Source organism: Aegilops tauschii, chromosome 6, assembly GCF_002575655.3.
Source record: "Aegilops tauschii subsp. strangulata cultivar AL8/78 chromosome 6, Aet v6.0, whole genome shotgun sequence".
Taxonomy (NCBI): domain Eukaryota; kingdom Viridiplantae; phylum Streptophyta; class Magnoliopsida; order Poales; family Poaceae; genus Aegilops; species Aegilops tauschii.
This window is the reverse complement of record NC_053040.3, coordinates 429,115,962-429,131,766: the sequence shown is the minus strand read 5'-3', so window position 1 is coordinate 429,131,766 and position 15,805 is coordinate 429,115,962.

The window sequence follows — 15,805 nt, the reverse complement described above, 5'->3', positions numbered from 1 at the left end:
AACCTAATTCCACCGCCGCAACCTTCTGTACCCGTGAGATCCCATCTTGGGGCCTTTTCCGGCGCTCTGCCGGAGGGGGCACCGATCACGGAGGGCTTCTACATCAACACCATAGCCTCTCCGATGATGTGTGAGTAGTTTACCTCAGACCTTCGGGTCCATAGTTATTAGCTAGATGGCTTCTTCTCTCTCTTTGGATCTCAATACAAAGTTCTCCTCGATTCTCTTGGAGATCTATTTGATGTAACTCTTCTTTTGCGGTGTGTTTGTCGAGATCCGATGAATTGTGGGTTTATGATCAAGATTATCTATGAACAATATTTGAATCTCCTCTAAATTCTTTTATGTATGATTGGTTATCTTTGCAAGTCTCTTCGAATTATCAGTTGGGTTTGGCCTACTAGATTGATATTTCTTGCAATGGGAGAAGTGCTTAGCTTTGGGTTCAATCTTGCGGTGCCCTTTCCCAGTGACAGCAGGGGCAGCAAGGCACGTATTGTGTTGTTGCCATCGAGGATAAAAAGATGGGGTTTATATCATATTGCATGAGTTTATCCCTCTACATCATGTCATATTGCTTAAAGCGTTACTCTGTTCTTATGAACTTAATACTCTAGATGCATGCTGGATAGCGGTCGATGTGTGGAGTAATAGTAGTAGATGCAAAATCGTTTCGGTCTACTTGTCACGGACGTGATGCCTATATACATGATCATACCTAGATATTCTCATAACTATGCTCAATTCTATCAATTGCTCGACAGTAATTCGTTTACCCACCGTAATACTTATGCTCTTGAGAGAAGCCACTAGTGAAACCTATGGCCCCCGGGTCTATCTTCCATCATATTAATCTCCTGTCAACAAGCTATTTCTGGCGCCGTTTATTTTACTTTGCAATTTTTATTTTCTCTTTATCATAAAATACCAAAAATATTATCTTATCATATCAGATCTCACTCTCGTAAGTGACCGTGAAGGGATTGACAACCCCTTTATCGTGTTGGTTGCGAGGTTCTTATTTTTTTTGTAGGTGCGTGGGACTTGAGCGTGGCCTCCTACTGGATTGATACCTTGGTTCTCAAAAACTGAGGGAAATACTTACGCTACTTTGCTGCATCACCCTTTCCTCTTCAAGGGAAAACCAACGCAGTGCTCAAGAGGTAGCAAGCACCAACCAAAGAGTTGACCATGTGGGCCAACCCATGGAGACGAAGAACTCCAAGAAACAAGCACTGGCCAAAGAGTTGACGGCGTTGCCGGACGAACTCCTCAATGTAAGTTGGAAGAACAACAAGGGCCCCACCATGCCTACCCCAGAAACTCTAATGGCCACCTATGTGAGGCTCAAGGCTGAGTTTGAGGAGATAGTCGCTGTTGAGAAGCAGTATTCCCTTGGCAAGGTGATGGCCCCCATCGAGGACGAGGAGATGGCCCCGGAGGGATGGGATCCCCCGGTGAGCTGCACAAGGTAAAAAATAATGGCTAAACATAGTTGTGGTTTTTGATTATTTGCAATGTGCTTGCTAATATGTTAGGGTTGTGCAGGTGCCGGTGGACGTCCTTGATGATTCCGATGTCGCGGCCCATCCTGTGGACAACGCCCTAGAGATCATTTTCGATATCGCGGCCCGTCCTATTGACATCGCCCCGGAGATTGATTCCGATGCCGGTGTCCATCTTGTGGACATCGCCCCAGAGATCGATTCTGATGTCGCGGTCAGTCCTGTGGACATCACCCCAGAGATCGATTCCCATGCTGTTGTCCGTGTTGTGGTCATTGCCCGAGAGATCGATGACAAGAAATAGTTGGTCGCGCTAATCCTTCGGGGTAGTTTGCATTGCCCTGTGTTTAATTACCAGAACGATGCGTGTTATCAAACCATCTTAGGGCTAGTGCACTGTCTTGTGTGGGCGGTACTTGCTACTTTTGTTTGATAGTGAATCATGCGAACCCTCTCCGAGTTATGGAAACAGATGTATCCTCACCAGCTTTTGATGTAATATATCGCATGCTTAGATGTAAGATCGAACTGTTTATCATATCAGCAGGGCTTGTTTGATGATTCTTGGTGTTAGTAGGCTAGCTACTGTGCGAGCTATAGTACTTGCAAAACACTCACCGAAGAGAAACGTTGGGGCCGATGAGCTCGTGGTACGCTTATACTTATTCGTCGTCGATCGGCCAATAGCCCAAGCTCCTAAAATTGTAGGCTTAGCAATCGATCAGACAATAGTCGACACGGATACATTCAGGCCTCATTTGGTTCATAGGGTAGGGAAATCATAGCAAAAGTACAGAGACGTACAACATAAAATCATAGCAGTACAGAGACGTACTCCCTCCGTTCCAAAATAGATGACTCAACTTTGTACTACTAACTTTGAAACGGAGGGAGTACAAATACTAGGCGGGCTAGTTTGTCCTAGTGGGTTTCTGTGATATGACGTGGTACAGTGCCGTCCAGTCTTCGCGTGTGGTAGCAGTATTGCGGGTACAGTAAGTTTTCTTGAAGAAGCGGAATTCAACGAAGTCACGATGGTTCCTTCGTCCGACCAACTTACAGTGGGAAAGGTTGGGCCTGCGCTACGACTGGGGTGGACCAGGATAATTTTGTGCATGGCAGGTGGAACAGGATGTTCGACGTCCCACATGTCGGCGTATGTAAAGTATTTTTTTCCGATATAGAGGACGAGCAACGAGTATTCATTGTTTATTTTTGATGAAAGCTTTTATCTCCACTGTTACGACGGAGGAGTGTGAAACACGACATCCCAGTGAACTTGGCATGTGCACCACTCCCTCCTTCCTCATGTAATACTACCAGTGTTGACTATAAGGTTGGCTATAAAGGTTACAACTTTTTCTCACTTTCTCTCTATCTATTTCCTCTCAAATGTTTTTCACCTTTCTTTATTTAGACACAATTGTTTTTTATGCCTCTCTTTTTTAGAATTAGTTTTTTTATACCTAGGAGCACATGTAGAGACGGGCTCTTGTAGAGCCCACTCCCTGGCTTTGTCAATGCCTCTCTCTCCTCCACATAAGTGGGCTTATAGGCCAGTATTTTACTGGTACTACTTGCTATGAATGCGGGTAGCTGGCGTCTGAGGAGGGAGGGCTTGGAAGCGGTCCGGAATCCTGCATGGCCCACCTCACATTATCACCATATATTTCTTGGAGTCCGTGCGCGGCGGCCGGGCGATCTGTTCTCCATCCCCCGTCTCTCTCTTCTCAGCCGACGCCCGCCGAGCGATTAGATTTCGGCTATCGACGGTTTATTCAATTGCAGTCCCACATGTCAGTGAAATTGCAAGATAACGTGTGTCCCTTCTGGTGAGCGGCATGCGAGCCGGAATGTCAGGGGTGCGACGCGTATGAGTCGTAAGTGTGCCGCCTTTTCTTTTGAACTTGCAAAGCGAAACATTTTCGTGCGGTCGATTGATTGAAATCCAGAACAAAATGACGAGGGCGGTGCTTTCCAGCGCGTTAGGCGGGCTAGTTTGAGTGATATGATGTGCTACAGTGCCGTCCACTTGCTCCATTTTTATGTAAGCAAGAGTTTACACTCTTACGTGGGAGGAGTGCGAAACACAGTGGATCTGATTTTGATCGAGGGATAACTATTCCCTGCCAAATAATGGAGCACTGTTTATCTCCAGCACTGGCCCAAATATTTACACCGGCATCTGTCCGAGGACACTAATGGATGCCATCTAGTGCTGCCCGCATACCTTCCGACAACTATATGAACTAACCGGAGGAAATTTGTGCAAACAAAACAAATTTCAAATTAACCGGATGAAATTAATTACATTTCGAAAACTTTTCCTACAAACTGGACAAAATTCATTACATATTTCACACAAACCGTACTAAAACCTACTGTAAACCTAATCTAAACGATCGCTGGTGCCCGACCACCATGTCCGGCCATGAACCCGAGAAAGCCGGCCATTGCCTTTGCCTCCTCCTCATCCGCCTCGATAACCTCCTCCTCCAGAGCACAAGGTTCTGAAGATTTCCGCCTCCACGTCGCCGTCAAGCGGCTAATCGGCCGCCGATGTTTATCCCACCAAGCTTGGCGTCGACTGACTGGAGGAGCGGTGGCTTTACTGGGACCAGAGTGGCGGCGACCTACTGTGTACTACTCTTCCTCGCTGCCGGCTGCGCGCACGCGTGCCGGCTTCATGGTAGTGGCGGCAGAGGGCGGCCCGGGGCGGGGGGGGGGGCGATCTCCTTCGTCTGCTCCTGCGACAGTACGTCCAAGAGAGCTTTGGAGCGCGCCCGGAGCGGAGCCGCCGATGTCCTTCGTCTGCTCCCGCGACAGTACGTCCAAGAGAGCTTTGGAGCGCTAGGAGGCCATGGTTGTGTTGGAAATATGCCCTAGAGGCAATAATAAATAGGTTATTATTATAATTCCTTGTTCATGATAATCGTTTATTATCCATGCTAGAATTGTATTGATAGGAAACTCAGATACATGTGTGGATACATAGACAACACCATGTCCCTAGTAAGCCTCTAGTTGACTAGCTCGTTGATCAATAGATGGTTACGGTTTCCTGACCATGGACATTGGATGTCGTTGATAACGGGATCACATCATTAGGAGAATGATGTGATGGACAAGACCCAATCCTAAGCCTAGCACAAGATCGTGTAGTTCGTTTGCTCAGAGCTTTTCTAATGTCAAGTATCATTTCCTTAGACCATGAGATTGTGCAACTCCCGGATACCGTAGGAATGCTTTGGGTGTACCAAACGTCACAACGTAACTGGGTGGCTATAAAGGAGCACTACAGGTATCTCCGAAAGTGTCTGTTGGGTTGTCACGAATCGAGACTGGGATTTGTCACTCCGTGTAAACGGAGAGATATCTCTGGGCCCACTCGGTAGGACATCATCATAATGTGCACAATGTGACCAAGGAGTTGATCACGGGATGATGTGAGTTACGGAACGAGTAAAGAGACTTGCCGGTAACGAGATTGAACAAGGTATTGGGATACCGACGATCGAATCTCGGGCAAGTAACATACCGATGGACAAAGGGAATTGCATACGGGATTGATTGAATCCCCGACATCGTAGTTCATCCGATGAGATCATCGTGGAGCATGTGGGAGCCAACATGGGTATCCAGATCCCGCTATTGGTTATTGACCGGAGAACGTCTCGGTCATGTCTGCATGGTTCCCGAGCCCGTAGGGTCTACACACTTAAGGTTCGATGACGCTAGGGTTATAGGGAAAGTATGTACGTGGTTACCGAATGTTGTTCAGAGTCCCGGATGAGATCCCGGACGTCACGAGGAGTTCCGGAATGGTCCGGAGGTAAAGATTTATATATGGGAAGTCCTGTTTTGGTCACCGGAAAAGTTTCGGGTGAAATCGGTAATGTACCGGGACCACCGGGAGGGTCCCGGGGGTCCACCAAGTGGGGCCACCAGCCCCAGAAGGCTGCGTGGGCCAAGTGTGGGAGGGGACCAGCCCCAGGTGGGCTGGGGCGCCCCCCACCAAGGCCAAGGCGCATGGGAGAGTGGGAGGGGGCAAACCCTAGGTCCAGATGGGCCTTAGGGCCCATCTAGTGGGGCGCCCCCCCTCTCCTCCCCTTGGCCGCCCCCCTTGGATGGGATCTAGGGCTGGCCGCCTCCTCTTGGGGGTGGAGACCCTAAGGGGGGCGCAGCCCCCTCCCCCCTATATATAGTTGAGGTTTGGGCTGCCCAAGACACATGAGAACGTCTCTCTTTCGGCGCAGCCCTTCCCCTCTCCCTCCTCCTCCTCTCCCGCGGTGCTTGGCGAAGCCCTGCGGGATTGCCACGCTCCTCCATCACCACCACGCCGTCGTGCTGCTGCTGGATGGAGTCTTCCCCAACCTCTCCCTCTCTCCTTGCTGGATCAAGGCGTGGGAGACGTCACCGGGCTGCACGTGTGTTGAACGCGGAGGCACCGTTCTTCGGTGCTTAGATCGGAATCAACCGCGATCTGAATCGCTACGAGTACGACTCCCTCATCCGCGTTCTTGCAACGCTTCCGCATCGCGATCTACAAGGGTATGTAGATTCACTCCCCTTCCCCTCGTTGCTAGATTACTCCATAGATTGATCTTGGTGATGCGTAGAGAATTTTGAATTTCTGCTACGTTCCCCAACAGTGGCATCATGAGCTAGGTCTATGCGTAGTTTCTATGCACGAGTAGAACACAAAGTAGTTGTGGGCATCGATGTTGTCAATTCTTCTTGCCGCTACTAGTCTTATCTTGTTTCGGCGGCATTGTGGGATGAAGCGGCCCGGACCGACCTTACACGTACACTTACGTGAGACAGGTTCCACCGACTGACATGCACTAGTTGCATAAGGTGGCTAGCGGGTGTCTGTCTCTCCCACTTTAGTTGGAACGGATTCGATGAAAAGGGTCCTTATGAAGGGTAAATAGAAATTGGCATATCATGTTGTGGTTTTACGTAGGTAAGAAACGTTCTTGCTAGAAACCTATACAAGCCACGTAAAAACTTGCAACAACAATTAGAGGACGTCTAACTTGTTTTTGCAGCATGTGCTATGTGATGTGATATGGCCAGAAGATGTGATAAATGATATATGTGATGTATGAGATTGATCATATTCTTGTAATAGGAATCACGACTTGCATGTCGATGAGTATGACAACCGGCAGGAGCCATAGGAGTTGTCTTTATTATTTTGTATGACCTGCGTGTCATTGAATAACACCATGTAAATTACTTTACTTTGTTGCTAAACGCGTTAGCCATAGAAGTAGAAGTAATCGTTGGCGTGACGACTTCATGAAGACACAATGATGGAGATCATGATGATGGAGATCATGGTGTCATGCCGGTGACGAAGATGATCATGGTGCCCCGAAGATGGAGATCAAAGGAGCAAGATGATATTGGCCATATCATGTCACTATTTGATTGCATGTGATGTTTATCATGTTATGCATCTTATTTGCTTAGAACGACGGTAGTAAGTAAGATGATCCCTTATAAAATTTCAAGAGACGTGTTCCCCCTAACTATGCACCGTTGCGAAGGTTCGTTGTTTCGAAGCACCACGTGATGATCGGGTGTGATAGATTCTAACGTTCGAATACAACGGGTGTTGACGAGCCTAGCATGTACAGACATGGCCTCGGAACACATGCAAAACACTTAGGTTGACTTGACGAGCCTAGCATGTACAGACATGGCCTCGGAACACAAGAGACCGAAAGGTCGAACATGAGTCGTATAGTAGATACGATCAACATAGAGATGTTCACCGATGATGACTAGTCCGTCTCACGTGATGATCGGACACGGCCTAGTTTGACTCGGATCATGTATCACTTAGATGACTAGAGGGATGTCTATCTGAGTGGGAGTTCGTTCAATAATCAGATGAACTTCATTATCGTGAACATAGTCAAAAGGTCTTTGCAAATTATGTCATACGCTTTAGTTCTACTGTTTAAGATATGTTCCTAGAGAAAATTTTAGTTGAAAGTTGGTAGTAGCAATTATGCGGACTGGGTCCGTAAACTGAGGATTGTCCCCATTGCTGCACAGAAGGCTTATGTCCTTAATGCACCGCTCGGTGTGCTGAACCTCAGCGTCGTTTGTAGATGTTGCGGAACATCTGACATACACGTTTTGATAACTACGTGATAGTTCAGTGCGTAATGCTAACGGTTTAGAATTGTGGCACCAAAGACGTTTTTGAAATGTCGCAGAACATATGAGATGTTCCGAAGACTGAAATTGGGATTTCAGACTAGTGCCCACGTCAAGAGGTATGACACCTCTGACAAGTTTCTTAAGCCTGCAAACTAAGGGAGAAAAGCTCAATCGTTGAGCATGTGCTCAGATTGTCTGAGTACTACAATCACTTGAATCAAGTGGGAGTTGACCTTCCAGATGAGATAGTGATGGTTCTCCATAGTCACTACCACCAAGCTATTAGAGCTTCGTGATGAACTATAACATATCAGGGATAGACATGATGATCCTTGAGCAACTCGCGATGTTTGACACAGCGAAAGTAGAAATCAAGAAGGAGCATCAATTGTTGATGGTTAGTAAAACCACTAGTTTCTAGAAGGGCAAGGGCAAAAGGGATACTTCATGAAACAGCAAATCGTTTGCTGCTCTAGTGAAGTATCCCAAGGTTGAACCCAAACCCGAGACTAAGTGCTTCTGTAATGAGAGGAACGGTCACTGAAGCAGTACTACCCTAGATATTTGGTAGATGAGAAGGCAGGCAAGGTCGACAGAAGTATATTAGATATACATTATATGAATGTGTACTTTACTAGTACTCCTAGCAGCACCAGGGTATTAGATACCGGTTCGGTTGCTAAGTGTTAGTAACTCGAAATAAAAGCCGCGGAATAAATGGAGACTAGCTAAAGGTGAGATGACGATGTGTGTTGGAAGTGTTTCCAAGGTTGATGTGATCAAGCATCGCATGCTCCCTCTACCATCGAGATTTGGTGTTTGCGTTGAGCATGATTGGATTATGTTTATCGCAATACGGTTATTCATTTAAGGAGAATAATGGTTACTCTGTTTATTTGAATAATACCTTCAATGGTCTTGCACCTAAAATGAATCTCGATCGTAGTGATACACATGTTCATGCCAAAAGTAATGATAGTACCACATACTTGTGGCACTGCTATTTGAGTCATATTGGGATAAAACGCATGAAGAAGCTCCATGTAGATGGATCTTTGGACTCACTCGTTTTTTTTTGAAAAGATTGAGACATGCGAACCATGTCTATTGGTATATATGCATGAAGAAACTCCATGCAGATGGATCATTTGGACTCACTTGATTTTGAATCACTTGAGACATGCAAATCATACCACATGGGCAAGATGACTGAAAGTCCTCGTTTTCAGTAAGATGGAACAAGAGAGCAACTTATTGGAAGTCACACATTTTGATGTATGCAGTCCAATGAGTGCTGAGGCATGCAGTGGATATCGTTATGTTCTTACTTCACAGATGATTTGAGTAGATGCTGAGTGTATTTACTTGATGAAACACAAGTCTGAATTATTGAAAGGTTCAAGTAATTTCAGAGTGAAGTTGAAGATCATCGTGACAAGATGATAAAATGTCTATGATATGATCATAGAGATATCTGAGTTACGAGTTTGGCACACAATTAAGATATTGTGGAAAGTGTTTCACAATTAATACCGCCTGGAACACCATAGTGTGATGGTGTGTCCGAACATCATAACTGCACCCTATTGGATATGGTGCATGCCATGATGTCTCTTATCGAATTACCACTATCGTTTATGGGTTAGGCATTAGGGACAACCGCATTCACTTTAAATAGGGCACCACGCAATTCCGTTGAGACGACACCGTTTAGAGAAACCTGAGTTGTCGTTTCTTAAAAGTTTGGGGCTGCGATGCTTATGTGAAAAAGTTTCAGGCTGATAAGCTCGAACCCAAAGCGGATAAATGCATCTTCATAGAATACCCAAAACAGTTGAGTATACCTCCTATTTCAGATCTGGAAGCAAAAGTAATTGCTTCTAGAAACAGGTCCTTTCTCGAGGAAAAGTTTCTCTCGAAAGAATTGAGTGGGAGGATGGTGGAGACTTGATAAGGTTATTGAATCGTCACTTCAACTAGTGTGTAGCAGGGCGCAGGAAGTTGTTCCCGTGGCACCTACACCAATTGAAGTGGAAGCTTATGATAGTGATCATGAAACTTCAGATCAAGTCACTACCAAACCTCGTAGGACGACGAGGATGCGTACTACTTCAGAGTAATGCGTAATCCTGTCTTGGAAGTCATGTTGTTGGACAACGATGAACCTACGAGCTATGGAGAAGCGATGGTGGGCCCATATTCCGACAAATGGTTAGAAGCCATGAAATCCGAGATAAATGGATCTTTAAGAAGAAGACGGACATGGACGGTAATGTTACCGTCTATGAAGCTCGACTTGTGGCAAAGTGTATTTCCACAAGTTCAAGGAGTTGACTACGATGAGATTTTCTCATCCGTAGCGATGCTTAAGTCCGTCGGAATCATGTTAGCATTAGCTGCATTTATGAAATCTGGCAGATGGATGTCAAAACAAGTTTCCTTACCAGTTTTTGTAAGGAAAGGTTGTATGTGATACAATTAGAAAGGTTTTGTCCATCCTAAGGATGCTAAAAGGTATGCTAGCTCCAGCGATCCTTCTAAGGACTGGAGTAAGCATCTCGGAGTTGGAATGTACGCTTTGATGAGATGATCAAAGATTTTGGGTTTATACAAAGTTTATGAGAAACTTGTATTTCCAATAAAGTGAGTGGGAGCGCTACAACATTTCTGATAAGTATATGACATATTGTTGATCCGAAATGATGTAAAATTTCTGGAAAGCATAAAGGGTTGTTTGAAAGGAGTTTTTCAAAGGAAGACCTGGATAAAAGCTGCTTACATATTGGGCATCAAGATCTATAGAGATAGATCAAGACGCCCGATGATACTTTCAAAGAACGCACACCTTGACATGATTTTGAAAGAGTTCAAAATAGATCAGCAAAGAAGGAGTTCTTGGCTGTGTTACAAGGTGTGAGTATTGAGTAAGACTCAAGACCTGACCACAGCAGAAGAAAGAGAAAGGACGAAGGTCGTCCCCTATGTTTCAGACGTAGGCTCTACAGTATGCTATGCTGTGTACTGCACATGAAGTGTGCCTTGCCATGAGTTGGTCAAGGGGTACAATAGTGATCCGGGAATGGATCACATGACAGCGGTCGAACTTATCCTTAGTATCTAGTAGACTAAGGAATTTTCTCAATTATGGAGGTGAAAAGGAGTTCGTCGTAAAGGGTTACGTCGATGCGAACTTTGACACTAATCCGGATGACTCTGAGTAGTAAACCGGATTCGTATAGTAGAGCAATTATTTGAAATGGCTCCAAATAGCGCGTGGTAGCATCCACAAGATGACATAGATATTCGTAAAGCACACACGGATCTGAAAGGTTCAGACCCGTCGACTAATAACCTCTCTCACAAGCATAACATGATCAAACCAGAACTCATTGAGTGTTAATCACATAATGATGTGAACTAGATTGTTGACTCTAGTAAACTCTTTGGATGTTGGTCACATGGTGATGTGACCTGTCAGTGTTAATCACATGGTGATGTGAACTAGATTATTGACTCTAGTGCAAGTGGGAGACTGTTGGAAATATGCCCCAGAGGCAATAATAAATAGGTTATTATTATATTTCCTTGTTCATGATAATCGTTTATTATCCATGCTAGAATTGTATTGATAGGAAACTCAGATACATGTGTGGATACATAGACAACACCATGTCCCTAGTAAGCCTCTAGTTGACTAGCTCGTTGATCAATAGATGGTTACGGTTTCCTGACCATGGACATTGGATGTCGTTGATAACGGGATCACATCATTAGGAGAATGATGTGATGGACAAGACCCAATCCTAAGCCTAGCACAAGATCGTGTAGTTCGTTTGCTCAGAGCTTTTCTAATGTCAAGTATCATTTCCTTAGACCATGAGATTGTGCAACTCCCGGATACCGTAGGAATGCTTTGGGTGTACCAAACGTCACAACGTAACTGGGTGGCTATAAAGGTGCACTACAGGTATCTCTGAAAGTGTCTGTTGGGTTGGCACGAATCGAGACTGGGATTTGTCACTCCGTGTAAACGGAGAGGTATCTCTGGGCCCACTCGGTAGGACATCATCATAATGTGCACAATGTGACCAAGGAGTTGATCACGGGATGATGTGAGTTACGGAACGAGTAAAGAGACTTGCCGGTAACGAGATTGAACAAGGTATCGGGATACCGACGATCGAATCTCGGGCAAGTAACATACCGATGGACAAAGGGAATTGCAAACGGGATTGATTGAATCCCCGACATCGTGGTTCATCCGATGAGATCATCGTGGAACATGTGGGAGCCAACATGGGTATCCAGATCCCGCTGTTGGTTATTGACCGGAGAACGTCTCGGTCATGTTTGCATGGTTCCCGAGCCCGTAGGGTCTACACACTTAAGGTTCGATGACGCTAGGGTTATAGGGAAAGTATGTACGTGGTTACCGAATGTTGTTCGGAGTCCCGGATGAGATCCCGGACGTCACGAGGAGTTCCGGAATGGTCCGGAGGTAAAGATTTATATATGGGAAGTCCTGTTTTGGTCACCGGAAAAGTTTCGGGTGAAATCGGTAATGTACCGGGACCACCGGGAGGGTCCCGGGGGTCCACCAAGTGGGGCCACCAGCCCCAGAAGGCTGCGTGGGCCAAGTGTGGGAGGGGACCAGCCCCAGGTGGGCTGGTGCGCCCCCCCACCAAGGCCAAGGCGCATGGGAGAGTGGGTGGGGGCAAACCCTAGGTCCAGATGGGCCTTAGGGCCCATCTAGTGGGGCGCCCCCCCTCTCCTCCCCTTGGCCGCCCCCCCTTGGATGGGATCTAGGGCTGGCCGCCTCCTCTTGGGGGTGGAGACCCTAAGGGGGGCGCAGCCCCCTCCCCCCTATATATAGTTGAGGTTTGGGCTGCCCAAGACACATGAGAACGTCTCTCTTTCGGCGCAGCCCTTCCCCTCTCCCTCCTCCTCCTCTCCCGCGGTGCTTGGCGAAGCCCTGCGGGATTGCCACGCTCCTCCATCACCACCACACCGTCGTGCAGCTGCTGGATGGAGTCTTCCCCAACCTCTCCCTCTCTCCTTGCTGGATCAAGGCGTGGGAGACGTCACCGGGCTGCACGTGTGTTGAACGCGGAGGCACCGTTCTTCGGTGCTTAGATCGGAATCAACCGCGATCTGAATCGCTACGAGTACGACTCCCTCATCCGCGTTCTTGCAACGCTTCCGCATCGCGATCTACAAGGGTATGTAGATTCACTCCCCTTCCCCTCGTTGCTAGATTACTCCATAGATTGATCTTGGTGATGCGTAGAGAATTTTGAATTTCTGCTACGTTCCCCAACAGGTTGGAGTGGTGCCGACAGAAGGAAGGGACCGGAGGGGAATGAGTGTGGGTCTTTGGCTATGGCTGGGAGCTGGGGCTCAAGTTAATATAGCGGGAGAATGGCAATGAGCCGCGGCAGACGGATGGCTGGCTGGCGCCGGAGTAGGTTCGTCAGGCATGGATGCGGACGCTGCTTCAGTGACTTAACTGCAGGTGCGTTGGGTCACTGACATGTGGGCCCAACGGGCATCTAGCCCGCATGTCAGTAACACACCAACTGCACCTGCAGTTAAGTCCGGTGAATGCGGAATTGACGTTCTGGAGAGACGGTGACTGTTTCAGGCGGGAAGCGCACGCTAGCGATGGAAGGGGTTTCGGTAGGCCAGGGCGCAAGAAAGAAGAGGATGCACGCGCTGCTGCGGGGAGGTCGGCGGAGATCCAAGCACGGTGGGGTGTCGCCGACAAAGCCGGGAAGGAGAACGACGGCGTCTGGCCAGCATGTGAGAAGTAGTAGTACTAGTAGTTAGTGTGTGTCTCTGTCTGAGTACGAGCATGTACCGATACTACTATTTACTACTGTAGTTTTTAGAGCAAATTACCAGTACATTATCCTAGACTCAATGGAAAAATTCCTATCCTATGCATCAAATGGCATCTCTTTCTCTATAGGAATTGAGATGCATGTCATCTCACTTCCTATGATTTTCATATTCCTATAAAATTCTTATCCTATGAACGAAAGGAGGCCTCTGCTGGAGTAACTACTGTAGCTAGCAGTACTGCTGGTACAATAGTTTTCTTCAAGAAGCGGAATTCAACGAAGTCATGATGGTTCCTTCGTCCGAGCAACTTCACAGTGGGAAAGGTTGGGCCTGTGATTTGACGGCTCATTAGTCATTATTATTGCGGCGCGACGACCGGGGTGACTCTCCCTTGGAGTTCTGCGTGCATGGCAAGTGGACCAGGATGGTCGACGTCCCACATGTTGGTGAACGGAAGTACTACTCTTTCCGATATCGAGGAGCAAGGAAACCGTATGGTATAGTATCACTGCTGATATATATATATATATATATATATATATATATATATATATATATATATATATATATTTCTGATGAATTCTAGCGTTTCAACTCTTACGATGAAGGAGTGCCAAACACGACACGTGCTGGATGTCCCACACGTCAGTGAAAGGAGTGGGACATGAACAGCGTGGTAGAGCGTCTCCACTTCTTCCACTTCCGGGTCGGAGACCACACGTAGTAGTACTAGTGGCATGAACGATACAAAGTGTGACCCGGAGAGAAAGACACGTCTAGTTGGAAGGTCTCGGGGCATACACGTAAACAAATATAAAACCTAATATGTGCCTCCAATTAATATAGTAGTAGTAGAGTACTTAGGCACGTACTCCATAACATCACCGTGCATTGCACGTACAACATTTAGTGGTACGTAGTAAGAGATAAATGCCTATATGCCATGCATGTTCATACTATTTGTGCCTTTCTACTTCACTTACTGCGCTACATTACTCAGGTTCGTACGTCCACTCCTGTGTACATGTCCGTCTCGTAGTTCCAGTCCCACGTGTTCTTCATAGATGGAACGATCCATATCATCGTAGTTAGTGTGGCTCCCCACGATGGAGACTCATCCAAACTATGGCCAGCCTCGACGCGGAGCAGCCGCGTGCACCGGGAAGCGGTGCTCTCTCGGCCGTCGCGCTGCTTCAAAGCCGGCGCCAGTGAGAGGTCGCCTCCGCTCTGGCCGGGCATTAATGTGGCACTGACGCTCCAGGGCGACGCTGACCGTTTCACGCGAGAAGCGCACGCTAGCAAGGGAGTATTGGTTTTGAACCGTTTCAGGTGTGGTACTGGTAGTTTGCAAAACTACTCAATTATTGCACTCAGTTCCTAAGAAATTATGGTAAAAAACGTTAGTCCACAGCCCGCTTCCCTTCTCCTTCCTCTTCCACCGCACATGCACGTCTGCGGGAAGCGACCGGTCAACCCTTATATAAGAGTGCTAGCACAAAAAGATGCATGCATGACCACTAAAATTTCCAGATTAAAGCGCCGCTCCGGCGGAAGTATGGCGTATGTCGTTACCTTCGGCCGGGCCATGGCTACCGGGCGACGGCGACCAGAGAAGAGGCGGTGGGAGGGGAATGAATGCAGCTATTGTTTGGGTTCGCCGTCCGGCTTAAATAAATGCGCACCATCACGTGTACCCGCGGGTGCACAAATTGTAACATACGTGTCTGCTTAAGTGGGCGTCACGTAACTGGTGTGTGTGTGAGATTCTGAGAGACAGAGTGCGTGTGTGCAACTCTACTCTTCAGACATGTACTCAACCTTTTGCATCGGGATATAAGTATAATGGTATTACACTTTAGCTAGTGATTTACATGGCCATGTTAACGTGGTTGTGTAAAAAAATGTCACTTCCTGCTCGTGGTTTGCGTTATATAATTACAAGCAAGATGCTCGTGCATTGCACGGAACATCAATATGCATTTTTTTTACAAAACACCTGTTGTGATTGACCCATGCAGGAGTAATCCCATGTGTAAAAACTAATGATATCTCGAGAATTTTATCGGAAAACTGGTATCTCGAGAATTTCATCGACAAATGAAAGATGAGAGGTAAGGTGAGGAGGAGTGGAGCGTGGTGGTGACTGGTGGTCGGACTGGGCGGAGGCATGGGGATGGACGGCGCTGGCAGGCGGCAGCGACCACCATGCTAGATTGTTCCAGAGGCTTCCTTTTTTAATTGCTCAGCAATGAGGTTGTGGGAGATAAGGATGTGGAGAGAGG